At 39.2% G+C, this 16,208-nt stretch overlaps 2 long non-coding RNA genes across 3 annotated transcripts; one reads left to right on the top strand and one right to left on the bottom strand.

Moving 5' to 3' along the window:
• The first annotated feature begins 59 nt into the window (after positions 1-59).
• Positions 60-8,262, top strand: LOC136420663 (uncharacterized). 2 transcript variants are annotated; one of them, XR_010753283.1, is made up of 5 exons: positions 60-710; positions 1,156-1,235; positions 2,029-2,067; positions 4,632-4,723; positions 6,384-8,262. It is a non-coding gene; the product is annotated as an uncharacterized lncRNA (long non-coding RNA). The 2 variants fall into 2 exon arrangements; XR_010753282.1 differs by having other exon boundaries at positions 2,025-2,067.
• Positions 8,263-10,677: 2,415 nt separating this feature from the next.
• LOC136420408 (uncharacterized) lies at positions 10,678-15,612 on the bottom strand. Its single transcript, XR_010753204.1, has 4 exons — positions 15,482-15,612; positions 13,728-13,802; positions 13,250-13,312; positions 10,678-11,158 (listed from the first exon to the last, which is right to left on the bottom strand). It is a non-coding gene; the product is annotated as an uncharacterized lncRNA (long non-coding RNA).
• Between the last annotated feature and the right edge of the window lie 596 nt (positions 15,613-16,208).

Below are 16,208 nucleotides of genomic sequence, written 5' to 3'. Positions count from 1 at the left end.
TCCAAACCACAGACGTTGTTTACAAGGAAAGACAGTGGCATATATAGCGGTGTGTGTCTCTCCTCATTTGTACCGACGTGCTCGTGTGTCGTCACGGTCGTGGCGCCACAGTCCCCACAGAAACTGATGGAAACTAGGTGAGACTATTTCCGGCCCGCCAGCATTCGAACGTTGATTCTGGTTGGACTCACTTGAGACTTGGCTGTGTGAGACGCTATTGCATGTAATCGCTGGGTTTCCCATGGCAGAACAAGTCCGTATTCGTGGGGGCGAGCGTCGTCATTTTTGAGGTGGGGCCTTTTCCTGCTGATAAGATGGTGGCGGTCCGGGTTAGTCGAGGAGAAAACATACCAACAAACAAACAACCAAAATAGGCGGTTTTGCACCCCCGTGTGGAGATCACAGTTGGCACAGTCCGCTTCAGCTCGTTCAGCTCAGGCGTGTGTGCATGGATGCTGCATGTGCGGAAATGTTTCGGATGGATTTTTTTGCATTTTTTCGGGACAATTCCAATCCTTTTCTTCTCAAGTCTGTTCCTTTAATGTGCGTGGTAACTGCTGGAATATTGTCGGGGCCGTTTGCGGTAGGTTTCAAGGAGTTTCGAGAGGAAAGGGGGCCCTTCTGTTACTTGTTGCGTTTCGGAGAGACGACAAAATGGCGAGACTGGCGTGGTGAACAGACGGCGTGGTGAAGACACTCGTTCTAACAAGGTAAACCAACAAACTGTTTCCTCCACATAAGGTTAAAATGTGACATTTGGTGTCATTTGGTGTATTTCAAGACGTCCTAAGGTATTTCTCTGAATCCTTAGCGGAAAATGCGGTCTTTACAAATGTCTATTTCTTTCGTATTTGGCTGACTATTTTGCTCTTTATTATGTGCGTACATAACGTTGGATATATTTGGAGAGTTGTGTGAAAATTATAGGAAGTATGAGTTGATATTAGTCGCAGAAAAGCTAAAAAAAAAGTGTCTTTTGTTTCCCTCCACGTGGCCGTCACACCTGTTGGAATGTACGTGACGTCACTCGCTCAGTTTTCCCGCCAAAACGCGGCGTGGAGGGGAGAGCGGGGCTTGTGTTTTAGTCTTGCGGATTTAACGACCGTTTCTCATAGTTTGGGACGAAGAAATTGGCCCTTTTTTGTGCAATTGCAGCCTCGGGGGAAGCTGACGAACTGGCGGAAATGTTGGAGGGAACGTCGGACGGCTTATTGCTGGAAAACTCTTTAATGGAGGTAAAACAAATTCTGTTTCGTCGATAGATTCATAGAATTCCTTATGATTTAGTGTCATTTTTCATAGAAAACAAGGCCGAAATTCGTGGGTAAGCGTTGCTATTTTTGCCTTTTAATATTGAGCGGCAACTCCAAGGGAAGGCAGGCTTTACAAATGTCTATTTCTTCCCGGTTTGGTTAGGATATTTTGCACTTTATTCCGTGCGTAAATAACGTTTATATTAATGTGGCGAGTCATGTAGGAATGGTATGAGTTGATATAATATATGTGGCAGAAAAAATGCGACAAAACTTTGTTTTATGATATGTCCACGTGGCGCGGTCCGGCTGTACCGCCACCTGTATGAACGCGCACGTGGGCAGGGAAAAACGTATGGCCTTCCATGCGTATTTGAGAGATGTCTTTAAGTTGCTCAACTGTTGCTGTAAGGTTGTGCTTTGAGGTGAAGAAGTTGAGTGCTGTTGCGCTTAAAATCAAAGTTTGAAGTTGTTAGCAGTAAAACAATGTTGTTTTTGATGTATTTTAAGTTATTATGCAAATATGCGAAACTGTGAGTAGATGTCACTACTATGAAGATATCAGCATTTTGTTATTTCCATTTTCGGGGGCCCTAATATTGCTTTGGTTGCCGAGGTACAAGTAATGTGTTCCATAAAGGGGGGTTACTATTGTTCTAGAAATAGCTGTTAAAATTCTGCTTCGATACATAACATCACAAAGGGTAACATTTGAAATGACTTGACAACTGATGATACTTGTTACTTACTATGACCGTTTTATTGCCACAGGGAGGAACATTGAAGAAAACCTGCACTTAGAAGAGACGTCCCGGTGAGTGTTTCACATTTTCTTTGTCGAGATCATATTTTCAGTACCAATATCTTTGCCAATTACCTTGTTGAACTGTTAAACAATACTTAATCAGTACGTTGATGTTTTCGGTGATACTTATTGTGTACCGTATATTGTTCAATTTCACTTATCGGATACCGTATATATTGTACAGCAACATTTAGACTACTGCTCGTATACATTGACTTTATGATGTGACGAGAATGCAAAGGAACATGAATATGTTTTAATGTATACTTGACCTCTATACTTATTTGATGATTTGCGTATATTTTGTGGGAACATCACAATTCAGACCTTTCATGTTTGTTCCAATCAAGATTGAATTGAATTTTTTTTCAAAAATTAAATAGTAACAGTGTTTGGTAGTGTCAAGGTAGGAGCACACAGTATTTAAATGCCACTCCCGGAATCCGTGATCAAGCAGTAAAGAAATAGTGCGGCCTAAATCTTGAACCACATGTTAAAATGTTTTGTGAAAGCCAGCAAGGCACAAACTTTACTGTAGGATAGTAAGTTTTTATGATATAAATAAGTCTTCTTTTAGATTGTACGAATGAGATTTGGAATTTTGCCCATTCAGTGTATAAATGTGCTTTTCTTGAGTACCCTAAGGCCTAACGTTACTATAGTTTCATCCACGTCGATGTCGGTCACTTTGTAGCCCATAGGCTGGAAACTGTGCTTTGCTACCTTGAACATCATTATTGAAACAAGTTTATTGCAAGTTCTTGCCCGTAGGCTAATTGCAAGTACATGTAACATGAAAGGACGGACAGACAATGGGTAACAATATAGCATGTAACTATTCTAGTCTCAATACTAGCTCTATCTTATTTGGGTTTGACTTCTTTTCTGAGACAGTGGAAGACGAAAGATCCCACTTTTTCTGTAATGTGCGGGTTTCATGATGTTAAGAGGAGACACAGTTTTCTTTTGGTCTGTAAACATGGAGAAGTTTGGATGGAATTTGGTGGGCTTTTTAAACAACGCTTTTCTTTCTTTCTTTCTAGATCGTAGAAAGGGAAATTAAATGTTTTGTCTTCGTGTTTGACATGCAGTATCTACAAGTTCTTTAGAACTCAAAAAGCTATGAATGGATTGATGTGAACTTCGTTGTGTGATTCGGTCTTTACCTATTTAAGTCATTACCAGATTTTGGAGCCCCTGCCATGGTTTCTCGCTAATGCAGCTGAACTTTGTTTCCCTACAAAATGTGTTTGTTCATAGTGCTGTGTATCTAAACCCATGTTCAGGTTCAGGTTTGGATTTAGATCCAGAGGTCCAGGTCTGGACCTGAACCCATGGCATATGTCTGCTAGAAATATTTTTTAATATTTAAAATTGGCATATATTTTACATGCAATTTGATATGTGAAATTATATACAGTCAGTGGTAAACACAAAAATTCAGTTATAAACACAAAAACAGCAATGTTTTCATATCTTTCCAGTTTAAATTTCACCATCTCAGGAGGGTTTAAGACAAAAAGGAGAGTATAAGTGAGAGATTTTTTAAGTCCGGACTTGTTTCCAGACGTTCAGTTATTTTTGGACTTGAACCGAAACGTTAGGTCCAGTCCTGATGTTTCTTTCAATTGCTGATATCTTCTGTGAATTTAGCTGTTGTTTTCTTCAAATTGTTGTCTTCAAAGTCGTGTTGCAAATTTCTCAAATGTGGCCTGATTTTTCTTTCTATTGCTGATATCTTCAGTGAATTCAGCTGTCGTAGCTTAGAGATCTTAGAGGTTTTTTGTATGAAAAAGGAGACAGTCGCTGAAGTACCATCAACCTTTCCTGAAGTACTGTAAGAAGCATTGAAATCTTGGCATTGTTGGAAGGGTCTTTTGGGGAATTCAAGAAGTTGATCGCTATTTATTACACTGATGTTTGCCCTGGGTTCAGGCTTCAACGTATGGTAAATTTGACAAGACAAGCTGGATTCAAGCATAACAATTTAGTCTCTGATGAATTATGATACCCGCTTCTGGTGTGGAATGTTCCTTTAATCTGTTAAGAGTGAAACATTGGAAGTCTAAGAAAATTTGCATGACTATTTGCCTAAAGTAGATTATGTTTCAAAGTTGAATCACTTAAGCCCTGTTCGCGACAGAAAAAGGAAAACGGTTTGAACCGTTTCAGCAAAGTAAGCTTTTTTTCTTGTAAACATGAAATGCTCATCAACGGTTTTGTTCCTTTTTTTTCGGAACCCTCTCGCGAGGTAGTCTGTTACGGAACCGGTTCACATCGATTGTTATGACGTCGTACATGAGGTCATAGTTCGCGGCGTCACTTGTGCTTTAGTGTGGGAAAGAGTGAAAGATCTTAGTAATACCTGTTGATCCGATTTCGGCCGCGTTTTTTAATATAGTAAAATTTTGTAACATCAGTGCGCTAGGGGTCGCTATTGTACCATGCCTTCCTAGATGTCAGAGCAAAAATTTTTATGTGACCAGCGTTTGACCCAAACAAATGATGATAGCTGGTTCACTGGTGTGTCTCTGTGTTGCATTTTCTTCAAACTTTCTCTGGTCTTATTGCAGATTGTCATGCAACACAGCATTGCTGCCGACTCCAGCCTGCAGTTAACACCAGTGCAAGGAAGAGTCTCTTCCTGGAAGACGCGTGTTTAACAGTTAAGTTGTTCATTGTTCTGACCATATCTTCTTGAAATTTGTGCTTTTTAAAGTTGTATGCAGAAATAGTACTGTTCGTCAACTGAAGTAATTGGACTTGCTTTTCCAAGTTGACTGTACAGAATTTTTTTTATCAAAGAGTAAGAGTGCTGGAATCAACTTTACTCACTACTGCTTTTTTTAAACTTAGATTGAATCGTTCCTTTGTAAACTAAGATAGATTATTTTGAGTCTTGCTTAACTTAACGGGGGGGTCCCATAACTTCAAACGTATATTTATAAGTTTGACATCGCATCGCACCAGTGTCGGTTGACTGAAAAGTGTTGCGTTTTGACGAATGATAAATTAGAGTGGCGGTGTTTAAGGATTTTCTGTTGACGACTTGATTTTACATCGTCCATTCATGATCTACAATCGGTAAAACCAGAAAAATGTTATGAATATAGCGTTCCATATTGTTCCATTCTGATTAGGGTACTACAAATTTGGCATACAAATACCTTTGTCTCTCTTTAATTTGTCGGCACAAAGTAAACAGATGGAATAATTTTGTGTCAACTAACTTCAGCTTCCCTGTAGTAAATAATTTTTGACCGTTCGTAAGTCGCCACCGCTGTGACTTAGCAACTGTTTACGCCACTTGTTGCGTTCCAAGCCATGTCAACGTTGACGATCCGTTCTTTGGTATGCCGCATTGTTACACCGCAAACTGAAATGGTTACATTTGCATTCGGCACGGCACCACATGCGACCAGAAAGTATGCGGCAAATCTTGTTTTTCCAGTGCAAAGTTCTGACATATTTTAAACATCATCAATTGTTTTTAGAGCTTGCTATTCATGATTTTTTTTGAGCAAGCAATGAGAACTCGCCATTTACATTCAATAAACTTAGTGTTTCTGATACAGGGTATGGGTTAGGTTAGTAATACATGTTTGCAACAACAATGCGTTAATTTACATTTTGTACTTGTGGAACCATGTGCAAGCCTGCCGACGGGAACTTATCAAATGCAAGTTTGTCCGACGTGATTCAAGCTAGATTAATAAGATTTGCTGATTTGGAGTCGCACTAGCTAGTACTTGATTTAGACAGGGAGACCGTGAAATGTCAACACTGTAGCTGCATCACATTCGAATCGTGGTCAAAGGAATGGCCGCGACGTAAAGGGGGGGAGGGCGTTCAAAGCCGCCGTTATTTAAGACAAGTTTAATCGCGACATAAACTAACAAGCACCGACATTTCTTGTGTGTTTTGTGGAGCTTTATGCCTCATGTGTAAAACAGGAAAGTTTGCGTAACGATTGTTTACAGTTCTTTATATAAGAGTTGCCTTTACGCAATGACCTTGCATCGAACGAAGCCATTGTTTATAGCCAAATTTTCCTGGTGGCGCAAAAATCCGTGTACAGAAATCTGTGTTTCATTCAGACGACTGCTATATGCAGAAAGTTGGGTTCTCAGCATTTTTATTCAGCACACTAGTGGATAGAAACAAACATGTCTCTCTTCTGCATAATAAGACAAAGCAAAACTCGTTCAAAGTTATGGTACTGTTGAAGTTATGGGACCCCATGTTATAATAATTATTATTATTGTAACCGTTTTTAAATTTATCAATATGTTGAGGTATGACACTTTTTTCTTCTTCTCATTTAGTCAAATGTATCTAGACGGGCGACAGCAACAGACTCCAGCCGATGGGATGCAGAGAAGAGTTTCCTCTGGCCGGGAAAGACCTGACTCCAGTCTGAAAATTTGCTGCGACACGAGATACATTGTTATTAAAGTCATGTCAAGTCAAGGCCTTTATTTACATTCAAAGTGTTTTTATCATTCACATGATAATATTTTTATTGCAAGTTCATGCTCAAAGGTACATGGAGATACATGGAAATCGAAGAAGTTATCTAGTCTACTGTGAAAGTTCTATGGTTGACTATGGTTGGGTTTGACTTCTTTCTTTGAAGGCAGTGGAAAATGAAGTGACCCACGTTTTTTATCGTAAGTGGGTTGATTGATTCTAGTAGAAAGATGGATTTGTGTAAATCATTCAAATGGTGAAAGGTAGGAGAATCTATAGAAGCTGTTTTATATAATTTGCTTCGTTCGGCATCATATAGAGGACATTAGAAGATAAAAAATTAATGTATTTCATTTTCCACTGCGTTCATGATACAAAACTTAGTAAACACATTTTCTCGTGAGCAGGCAGCTTTTTATATCTAGTGGGTGTGCGCTTATTGTATCTTACACACAGCTGACTGTTGGTCCAAATCTTTGTTGGAGATATACGTTTGCCATTGAGTATTCTGTTTTGACGTTTCTATAAAATGTTAGTCATCGATAGATAATTTGTAATGAAAACTTTGAATGTATATGTCGGTCATCCTTTTTCTTAGCAATGTACAAAATGCTGTACATGTATGTCTAGATCGAGATTGTTGACGTTCCAGATAAAGAAGTATCCGCTATTGTACATGTTTCACATGATGGTATTATGATGGTATTATATAACTCTACAGGTATAATTAAGGAGCAAAGATTGTTTTTCTAGATTAACTTGATTTTGTGTACCGAGACCGTTAACTTTGTGTAATGTTGAAGAACTGTTGTGCTAGAATATTTGCTATTTGTGCTCGAAATGCACACGACGAACTTTGTAGTAATTTCGAAAGTATTGTTCTCGATATTGTTGGACTACGCTGATGTTGTTTACCGAGACTGTCAACTTTCTGTAATGTTGAACTGTTGTGCTAGAATCTTTGCTATTTGTGCTACGAATGCACACAACGAACTTTGTAGTAATTTCGAAAGTATTGTTCTCGATATTGTTGGGCTAGCTGATGTTGTTTACTGAGACTGTCAACTTTCTGTAATGTTGAAGAACTGTTGTGCTAGAATCTTTGCTATTTGTGCTACGAATGCACACGACGAACTTTGTAGTAATTTCGAAAGTATTCTCAATATTGTTGGGCTAAGCTGATCTTGTGTGGCGAGACCGTCAACTTTCTGTAATGTAGAAGAACTGTTGTGTTAGAATCTTTGATGTTTGTACTACGAATGCACACGACAAACCATGTAGCAATTGAAAAGTATTATATTTAGCAATATTGTTAGACTAAGCTGATGGTGTGTACCGAGACTGTATAATATTGTTTATTTGTGAAGATTTTACATGAAGAAGAAAATGCCAAAAAAGTTAAGGTTAAATGACGATAAATGAGCTAGGCTGGTAAGCATATGCTTGTAGGAATGTGTAGAAGCCAGGAATTCATCTGAATTGTGTCCTTCTGCTGTAATATGAGAGTACTTGATCAAGTGTGAAGACTAAATAACACTTCTGTCAAAACCATCAACCATCCCCAAACAATGTTAACGGTGGCGCATAGTTTGAGCAAGGATACTTACTAAGTTCAGAAACTATATGGCATTAGAGACTTTGGATCGGTTTTTGACTAGACAGAAAGTGTCATTTAAATCTTAAGACTGGATCATAAACTCTTGTGTTATATCAGAAGGAGATGATTTAGGAGGATTCTTGGGTTTTACTTTGAAGTTATTCTTGTAAACATACTTGGACCAGCTTAGTTCATGTTAAAGTGTGTCGAGTCTTTCATTAACATCCACCCCACCATCCACCCCACCCTCCATCCATCCACCCCCTCCCTCCATCCATCCATCCACCCCTCCATCCATCCACCCCTCCCTCACTCCAGACCCCAACCCCTCACTCCAGACCCCAACCCCTCACTCCAGACCCCAACCCCTCACTCCAGACCCCAACCCCTCACTCCAGACCCCAACCCCTCACTCCAGACCCCAACCCCTCACTCCACTCCCCAACCCCTCACTCCACTCCCCAACCCCTCACTCCACTCCCCAACCCCTCACTCCACTCCCCAACCCCTCACTCCACTCCCCAACCCCTCACTCCACTCCCCAACCCCTCACTCCACTCCCCAACCCCTCACTCCACTCCCCAACCCCTCACTCCACTCCCCAACCCCTCACTCCACTCCCCAACCCCTCACTCCACTCCCCAACCCCTCACTCCACTCCCCAACCCCTCACTCCACTCCCCAACCCCTCACTCCACTCCCCAACCCCTCACTCCACTCCCCAACCCCTCACTCCACTCCCCAACCCCTCACTCCACTCCCCAACCCCTCACTCCACTCCCCAACCCCTCACTCCACTCCCCAACCCCTCACTCCACTCCCCAACCCCTCACTCCACTCCCCAACCCCTCACTCCACTCCCCAACCCCTCACTCCACTCCCCAACCCCTCACTCCACTCCCCAACCCCTCACTCCACTCCCCAACCCCTCACTCCACTCCCCAACCCCTCACTCCACTCCCCAACCCCTCACTCCACTCCCCAACCCCCCACACCAACCCCCAACCCCTCACTAACAAACTTCATTTCAATAAAAGAAATGCTACCGGAGATTACTCGTGATGACCAGTTCTTTTGTCAAATACTTATAAAAATTTTATTACAGAAAAAATACTTAGTAAACTTTTACCAATATAAAATACAAAACTTCTAATACCGCCGCCCCACGTGCCCGGTCGGCAGCACAAATGTGTCACCCCTTCAAATTCACTAGGACGGGGGTGTAGTTCATGTTAAAGCTTGTTGTGTTGTTTTTCCAGTTAAATTGCACATTTCAGATAACCTTTGCATTGTTTTCCTGCTATAGTTATTTTAAATGATGTCACTGGTTCATTTTTATTACTTATTTTGGACAATATTCTTATTTATTATCTTGTCAGTTCTAAAACTATAGCCACCAATTTGAAAGATTATTAAGTGACATTGATCATAAGTTTTATACTTACAAGAAAAGCCTGAATAATTCTTCATATTAATATCTACTACTAGACCTTTTTTGGTAACTAAATTGCTGTGGCCTAATGTCGTTTGGAACTTAATTATAGACTTGAACTAATATCACAGTTGTGCAAAAAAAGGTTGCAAACTTAAGCAAATCCTGATTAACTGTGGCAGGTTGTATGTGGTAACAATAAATAGGAAACAATATAACAAGTAATGCACAAAGACAACTTTTCAGATTGTAAGTTATTTGCTAGTAATATTCTGTTTCATTAATAATCGTAAGTATTTGGAAGTATTACTACTTTTCACAAATGTTTTAATAAAGTCTTCCGAATACTTTAGATTATTGCTAAAACGAAATACCACTAGCAGTAACTTACAATATGACATTTTTCATTGCGCGTTATGTGTTACTTTTCATATTGTTAGCTATCTACTGCTTCCATATATAACCCGTCACACTTGTGCTTAGAATTGGCTTAGGTTTGCAACCAAATAAAGATGTTTCTGCACAACTGTGACAAGTCTATAATTAAGTTTCAAACGACATTAGGCCACACCAGTTTAATCGTTTCATGAAAAAGGTCTAATTATTAACATGAAAAATTATTCACCTTTCTTTAACTATAATTTCAGTACTCAACTTATAAAGAATGCCAGTAATCTTATAAATTGGTGGCTACTTTTACAACTGACAAGATAATAAATTGGCGTGACCTTATGTGTAATAAAATGAACCAGTGACATCATTCAAAATACATATACCAGGAAAACAAACACTACCAAGAATACTTTTTTTTTTAACTTTCTTATATTAAAGAAAAATTGCAACACTTTCCAAATTCTATTAAGAAACTTTCTTGGCAAGTCTAAATTTCTTGTTCTTTTTTAAAATTGAACATTATTTTTCTTAACTTAAGAAAATATGAGTTTTTTCTCTCCCCTTTCATGGATTATATGAAGAAAAAATAACGCATTTTTGGTAGTGAAGGTCATCTAAAATGTGCCATTTAACAGGAAAAAACAACCCAACACGCTTTAACATGACCTACACTGGTCATGTTTACAGGAATAGCAATTCCTATAAACATAGAAACCAGCCTAGTTCATTTATCAATCAAAACTCTTTATTTCAACAAGTACAAACAAATTCTAACCATCTTTACACTCAGTACCAAATTGCAAGCTTTTTTACATTTACCACATAAATTATAGGATTCATACATTACAACTAAATTCCGACAAAGTCCACATTTGCAGTTTTACTTAATATGTCCGTACAAATGTGACTGTATTGGTTACAAAGAATAAATTATATGATCTATGCAAAGTGAACACACGTTCGAACCATTACAACTAAATTCCGACAAGTACAGTTCAATCAAGACGTGAGATAATGCTGACGTATTTTGTGGTTTTACGGCAAACCCTTATGTGATACAAACATTCATTATGAAGTACTGAAAAGTGTCCGATTAAAATCTATCTTCTAGAGGTCCTTAATATGTATGCTGCTACAGCGTCTTTTCTGAAGATAAGGCATGTGTCTCTGAACAGTTTGCACGACGTCCATCTTACACCTTGCATTTCCTGAAACACAAACAGCAGGGAAAAGTCAGTAACAGAACCACAAGTCATTATTGTGTGCGTAGAGAACGTATTCAAGGGTACAACAAATATACATTGATTCCGAATTTGCGTGTGACAGAAACTCGCGGTTCTCTCGTACAACTGTGCGTCCCTTTTTTCTTGTGAACTTTGATGCTGACGTGTATTATGGTAGTACATAACGGGTTTTACAACAAGTCGGAAAGTTCACCAATTCCGAGCAGCATTTTTTGTCAAATGCTACAATACATTACATAGGCAATGGAAAATGACACAACACTAGTTTAGCTACAATCGATCAATAAAATCAGCCTTACAATTCAATTAATTAACACCATAGAGTCATTTGAACAAATGCATAAATACATTATGATGTGCATGTAAAGATATAGACAGAGCTTAGATTCCAGCAAAGATCTCCATAATATTACAAATTCACAAATACACAAATACCCCTATATATAAAGCAGACTTTCTGTAAACATTGTTAAAGTATCAACCAGGCCGAGTTGCATGGACTTCTGCCTAAAAGGAGGAATGCCTAAATCCTCATTATTTTCAGTACAGACTGCGTATATGACATGCTGACTTATTCTGTGTTTTGTTGTGCTAGATTGATTGTATACACAAGTGTAGCTTGTGAGTGAATATTAGGCCCATGCCTAGCCTGAAACCTTTTTGTAATTTAAAGAAATGTCATTAAACTAAGCTTAGTGTACCACCAAAATGCAGCTCAAAATTTTCTAGGATTGTTGCACCTTTGTTAAACGAAATTTACATGACAGTAAAAAAATTTGGCCTGGTACAACAGTTAACAGTCAAGCAACACAAGAAGCGTGCTTTCAAACTACAACAGCAACAGAATATAACCTTCTTTATGAAGGCACCCAACCCAAAAAAAATTTGGGTGAACCACATAAAATAAAGTTCAATGTCAGCAAAACATTACTTTCACATGATTGCCTCTCTTAAGAACTTCAAATTGTAATTCTATCCAGATTTCAACAAAGCAATTCATCTTTGGCTGGGGGACCGTATCTGCTTGGGATCTTGTGACCGCTGTGTGGAAGGACTGTTTTGTCGCTTTCAGCAAAGGCCTATCAAAAAGCACTTATCATCATTTGACACGGATGTGCGAACTTCCCGTAATAAACCACGACCAGCGCAGGAAAATCTTCACGCCCTTTTGAGCAGCGACTCGTAACGTTCTATATAAACGGTTGCCGGGATGTCTTTTCAAAACACGACAGACTTGCGGACACCTAAATAACACACCTTTCACAAGTTTTCCTATAAGGATCCTAGGCTTTTTGTGCAAAGAAACATGTCTCACAAAAGCGTGAGAAAGCTGCAATACTTTCGCCGCGCTAAACAATGGCCGATCATAATCTCACCCTTTGTTGTCTCCTTTTTCGTAAAAAAAAATCCAACCTCTAAGATCTCTAAGCTACAACAGCTGAATTCACAAGATATCAGCAATAGGAAGAAAAATCAGGCCACATTTGAGAAAATTGGTAAGACGACTTTGAAGACAACATGATAATCATTTGCCAGGAAGCATGCCTCACTTCACGTGGGCTTTGTGCAACCTAACATTTGAATTGCTTCTCGCGGTAACATTAATTGGCCCTTTGAAAGACTTTCTTAATCACCACTGACAAAGCGCAGGCTTTCCACGCGGCAGTTACAGGATCCCAGGCAGATAAGGCCCCCCACCTAAAGAATCTGTCCCTGATAAGTTGAAAAATCGCCGTGAGAGAAGCCTGCAATGGACTTACAGAGGCTACACATGCACCCTGTACATTGATACATAGCCCAAAAAATCATGCACAATGAAATGATATAAAAGGACAAAAAAAGAATGTGTGACTCTCGGTCACAGGATCCCAAGCAGATACTTTCCCCCAACCTAAGAACCGGACCCGCTAGTGGGAAGGACTGCAACGAAAGCTAATCTAGAGTTCAAAAATCACGTGCACGTGCACCCAGTATTTCGAGCCCTGAAACTCCGAAGGTAATTGCTTAGAGAGTAAGTGTACAGTCAACTTTGAAAAAAACATAAAACAACTTAACTGTCGAAGAAAATCTTCTCTGCATCCATCGGCTGTCAGTTGTCACCTGTCTGGATACATTTCACTAAATGAAAAGAGAAAAGTGTCATACCTCAACATATTGATAAATTTACAAACGGTTACAATTACTGTAAATGCATCAAATGTTCTTGGGAAAATGACAGTGTATTCAACCGGTTTCTTTGTCTTTTTCAAGAATTACTGTAAATGCAGATATCGCGGTGAATTTAAAACCATTGCAAAACTTTTTTCCTTTAAACTATGTTAGTTTACAAAGGAACAATTCAATCTAAGATAAAAAAAAGCAGTAGTGAGTCGATTTCAGCTCTCTTACTCTTCGATAACAGAAATTCTGTACAATCAACTTGGAAAAGCAAGTCCAATTATTTCAGTTGGCGAACAGCTTTATTTTTGCATACAGGGAACTTTAAAAAGCATACATTTCAAGAAGATATAGCCAGAACAATGAACAACTTAACTGTTAAACACGCATCTTCCAGGAAGAGACTCTTCCTTGCGCTGGAGTCGGCAGCAATGCTGTGTTGGACGACAATCTGCAACAAGACCAGAGAAAGTTTGAAGAAAATGGAACACAGGGACAACATTGTCACATCTGAACAACTTCCCCTAAAAATTTGAAGGCAACCAAAGCAATATAGGGCCAAAAAAAGGAAATATAACAAGAATGCTGAATTTTGTTTGCTACTGACATTTATTAATACTGTTAAGTATATTTCCGTAATAACTTTGGGCATTTAAAACCACACAGAAACATGCCGCTTGATGATCCCCTTAGTTTCGCAAGCCTAAAAAACCCTGTCAACTATCTTTAGTAAGTTCTCACATCACAACGATGTAGTATTTTTGCATAATGGGTGTTGCTATACATTGTGATAGTGTAGTTTGGACTTATGTATAGAAATAAATTGACGTTAAAAATCCAATTTCCGGGCCCTAATATTGCATACGTCATCGTAAGAATATCAAGACAACACGAAGCTGCGAATAAATTGCATTGTTATATAAAACCTGCAGACATAAAAAATGTTCCGATCTTGATATCGGATTTATCTTGCCGCTGGTCTATTATAAAATGTTGCTTTAGTGTAATATAACTAGATAAATCAGTAATAATGATAGAATTACAAATGTCCTTTTTTTCCTTAAAAGACATTTTCTGCGTATGAATGTCACAATGACAGGGCCATTAGTTCAAGTGTACAATTAAGTTTCAAACGACATTAGGCCACAGCAATTTAGTTACAAAAAAAAGGTCTGGTAGTAGATATTAACATGAAGAATTATTCAGGCTTTTCTTGTATTTCAGTACCAAACTTATGATCAATGTCACTTACTAATCTTTCAAATTGGTGGCTATAGTTTTAGAACTGACAAGATAATAAATAAGAATATTGTCCAAAATAAGTAATAAAAATGAACCAGTGACATCATTTAAAATAAATATAGCAGGGAAACAATGCAAAGGTTATCTGAAATGTGCAATTTAACAGGAAAAACAACACAACAAGCTTTAACATGAACTACACCCCCGTCCCCTTCTTAGTGAATTTGAAGGGGTGACATATTTGCCTACGGCCCAGGTGGGGCCTTTGTGCTGCCGACCGGGCACGTGGGGCGGCCGCGGCTTCGCCGGTTGCCTAGCGGCGGCTTACGTCGGTAACCTGGCGGTGGCATTAGAAGTTTTCTATTTTATATCGGTAAAAATTTACTAAGTATTTTAAGTGTATATTTCTTCTGTAATAAAATTTCATAAGTATTTGACAAAAGAACTGGTCAACACGAGTAATCTCCTGTAGCATTTCTTTTATTGAAATGAAGTTTGTTACTGAGGGAGGTTTGGTGGACAATGGAGTCCAGCGCGGCGCACGTGGCGCGAATTTCAGGCCGGGAAAAAAACGAGAAAACTGAATAAGAAAAAGGCGAAATTATCGGCCTGGAAATGTTTCATCTTCATGTAACTGAAAAAAGGTCATTGTTTTACCAACCACTCAGTAATATATTACAGAATAGAACGAAACCGACGGTACATCAAAATGTGCACGTGTTCGATAGATTTTCGAGGAAGACAAGACTGGCCTGAAGGATAAATTTCTACACCGGAGGCCGCGTCGGAATATCATCCTCACTGTTCCCCGAAATAACATCCAATTTGCACTAAATCTCCACAAAAACGACCACAAATATATAAACAACACGGTGAACTAAGTCTCACCCTAGAAAATTGACGTTCCGCGGCTCCAAGCACGGATTTCCGACGAGATATTCCTCCCTCCGCCGCCGCACCGCCATGTCGTCTTCTTCTGAACATGCAGTCCGGGCGCAATGGACTATGGGTAAGATACGTCATCACTCAGCTTTTTGGCGCCAAAACTGACAAGGTGGATGACGTATATCAACTTAATTAATTAAGCGTAAAGAAACGACCTAAATATTGACTTCTGGATAATTTCGATCCGACTAAAGGCTGTTTCGGGTTACTTCTACAGTGACTACATTTCTAAAAGCACTTTTTTATATCAAGAAAGAATAAATAGAACTTCCGAATCTGTGCTTTTACAAAGATTGAATTTCTTAGACAGCTGGGTGGCCCTTTCCAGGTGCCTCACAAGGGCTCCCCACAGCGGAATAAAAGATCACTGCAGTTATCATTAACCTGTCCTTGGTACTGAACAGATATTCTAATGCTAGGTCCTAGGTCAGAACTTGGTACCGCAACTCGAGAACAACATTCTTTTGATAAGCTAACTGTGCAGAATCATTGTAAATTTCATACAATTGCAGGTCTCCATTTTCATTTCCTTTTCTGTTTCTCAAAAGAATGTTTGCGAATCACACTACCAGGTTTCGAACCGACTGCCGTGTTTACTATGACGTCACGAGCTGGAAATCAACTTGATTACCTGGCGACATGAATCAAGGGCTGGAAGTATGATTTGTAA

The sequence above is a fragment of the Branchiostoma lanceolatum genome, chromosome 15 (assembly GCF_035083965.1).
Source record: "Branchiostoma lanceolatum isolate klBraLanc5 chromosome 15, klBraLanc5.hap2, whole genome shotgun sequence".
Taxonomy (NCBI): Eukaryota; Metazoa; Chordata; class Leptocardii; order Amphioxiformes; family Branchiostomatidae; genus Branchiostoma; species Branchiostoma lanceolatum.
This window is presented reverse-complemented; position numbering and strand designations above follow the sequence as displayed.